Source organism: Astyanax mexicanus, unplaced genomic scaffold (genome assembly GCF_023375975.1).
Source record: "Astyanax mexicanus isolate ESR-SI-001 unplaced genomic scaffold, AstMex3_surface scaffold_53, whole genome shotgun sequence".
NCBI lineage: Eukaryota > Metazoa > Chordata > Actinopteri > Characiformes > Acestrorhamphidae > Astyanax > Astyanax mexicanus.
The window spans coordinates 60,001-62,500 of record NW_026040063.1 but is presented as its reverse complement, the minus strand read 5'-3'; the positions used below and the strand labels follow the sequence as shown (position 1 = coordinate 62,500).

The 2,500-nt window shown below is 54.5% G+C and overlaps 1 pseudogene; it reads left to right on the top strand.

The window, feature by feature from the left end:
• The window catches only part of LOC125797811 (28S ribosomal RNA), a 9,450-nt pseudogene that overhangs the window by 4,164 nt on the left and 2,786 nt on the right, over nucleotides 1-2,500 (top strand).

Genomic DNA, 2,500 nt, shown 5'->3' with positions numbered 1-2,500 from the left:
TGAGCCAGTATTGAGAGTCCCGGTGAATGGCCTCCTTGGAATCTACAGGAGCTTGGCAGCGGAGATGATTGATGCGGCCAGATCTTCCAAGGACCAACACATCTCAGTCCTTAAATTGTGGCTCGAGGGGGCAGCTGAGTGGCCCGCTCGTCTTGAAGCTGCAGCCCGGTCAGTACTCCGGATGCTTGGGGGTGTTGAGAAGAAGGGCTGTGTGAAACGCCTTGTCTCACGTAAGTCACTTAAGGTGCGGGTGACTGGCACCAGAAGGTCAGATAGGGCGAAGGTAAGAACAGCTACCTTCAGCAGGTGCCAACAGCTTTTTAGGAGCGACCCAGCCCGCCTAGCAAAAGAAATCCTAGACGGAACTGTCTCAGCCGTCTGCCCCATTTCCCTCACAGCTGTTGAGGCCGCGTATAAAGTTAAATGGGAGGTTCCAGGATTCTTTGGTGGGCTGGGAAGGTTCCTGACCGAGAGAGACGCGGATAACAGTCCCTTTGAATCGGCTCTCACGACGGCGGAGGTATTGGAGAACCTTCGAGCCATGTCGAGCGATTCCGCACCAGGCCCCGATGGTATAAAAAAGCAGTTCTTGCTTGACTGGGATCCTAAGTGCGAGACGGTCACATGTATGTTCAACGTGTGGATGTTCACCGGAGTCGTACCGGTGTGCTTTAAGCGGTGTCGAACGGTATTGATTCCCAAGACTGGGAACGGGGCGGCGACGGAGATCGGCAGTTGGCGGCCGATCACCATCGGTTCCACAGTCTTGAGGCTCTTCACAAAGGTGATCCACAGTAGACTCGTGAGAGGGTGCTCGGTTCACTGCCGTCAGAGGGGGTTTATCAACGCCCCCGGCTGTTCTGAGAACATTGAGGTTCTGCAAGGTCTCATAAGACGGAGCACAGAAGAGCACAGCCAACTTGCAGTGGTATTTATCGACATCGCTAAGGCATTCGACTCTGTCTCTCATGAACATATCTGGTATGTTCTACAGGAGAGAGGTGTGGATACCCACATGATAGGAGTGATCCGCGACTCCTACGAACAAAGTGTGACCAAGATTGAAATCGGAGACCAGTCCACCTCCGAGATCTCTCTCAGAGTGGGTGTCAAGCAGGGAGACTCCTTGTCACCATTGCTCTTTAACTTGGCAATGAACCCCCTCATTGCATACTTGGAAACCCAAGGACAGGGATTCAGTGTGCTAGACACAACACTTTCTGTGTTGGCGTTCGCAGATGACTTGGTGGTGGTATCTGATTCATGGCAGGGAATGGCCTCCAACCTGCAAATCCTTGAAGATTTCTGCCGGCGCGGGGGGCTGAGGCTTCAGCCCTCCAAGTGTCACGGTTTTCTGATGTCCTATAAGTCCAGGGTGCGGTGCCTCAATAGTTGCCCGCCGTGGAGAGTAGAAGGGGCGGCTCTCCATATGACTGGTCCCGGAGAGGCAGTGAGGTACCTGGGCATTTCGGTGTCACCCTGGCTCGGATTGAAGAAGCCTGACATAGTTGGTCGGATTTCTGATTGGGTAGGCAGGATTGGAAAAGCCAAACTCAAGCCGACTCAGAAGGTCTCCATTCTGATTAGGCATGCCATACCTCGGGTCATTTACGCTGCCGATCACTGCGATCTTGGTTTAGTCACTCTGAATGCCGCGGATGGGATAATCAGGAAGGCTGTGAAGAACTGGCTGCATCTTCCTATGTCGACCTGTGACGGACTTTTATACGCACAGCACAAGGATGGTGGCCTTGGCGTGCAGAAACTAGCCCGTCTCATCCCATCCATCCAAGCCAGGCGTTTGTACCGCCTGGCTGGGTCATCGGATGTTACTACCAGAAGTCTCATGAGCACAGAGAAGGCGTTTTCCAAGTTCAAAGCAGTTTGGAAGAGGGCTGGAGGCATCCTTGAAGACCTGCCGAGTTTCAGCTCTGCAGGTGCTCAGGTTCCGAAGGGCGAGTCATCCAGCCCCGTGATCCAGCGATGCCTGAAACCGTGTGACTGGAGGAAGGAGGAATTTCTCAAGTGGGCTAGTCTACCGGTCCAAGGGGTGGGTGTGCGTGGGTTTGGTGGTAGCAGTGCCAGTAATGCTTGGCTCGCCGTTCCCACTGGGATGCGGCAGCGACATTACATTGCGGCGCTGATGCTCCGGGCTAACGTGTACCCTACCTTGGAGTTTAGGAGTAGGGGGAGGGCCAAGATATCCTCTCTCTGTAGGCGATGCTCCTTGAGTCTGGAATCCGCCTCTCATATCCTGAGTGTCTGCCCGTCCACTCAGAGGTCCAGGATTAGAAGGCACCACAGAGTTTGTGACCTCCTTGCTGCCGAAGCAGAGCGATGGGACTGGGATGTTCACCGGGAAAAGTCCTTCAGGGCGGCCAATGGCGCCCTGTTGCGACCGGACCTGGTGTTCGTCCGAGGCAGTGAAGCCAAAGTGGTGGATGTCACGGTGAGGTTTGAGTACGAGGACGACACTCTCCCCAATGCCGCCAAGGAAAAA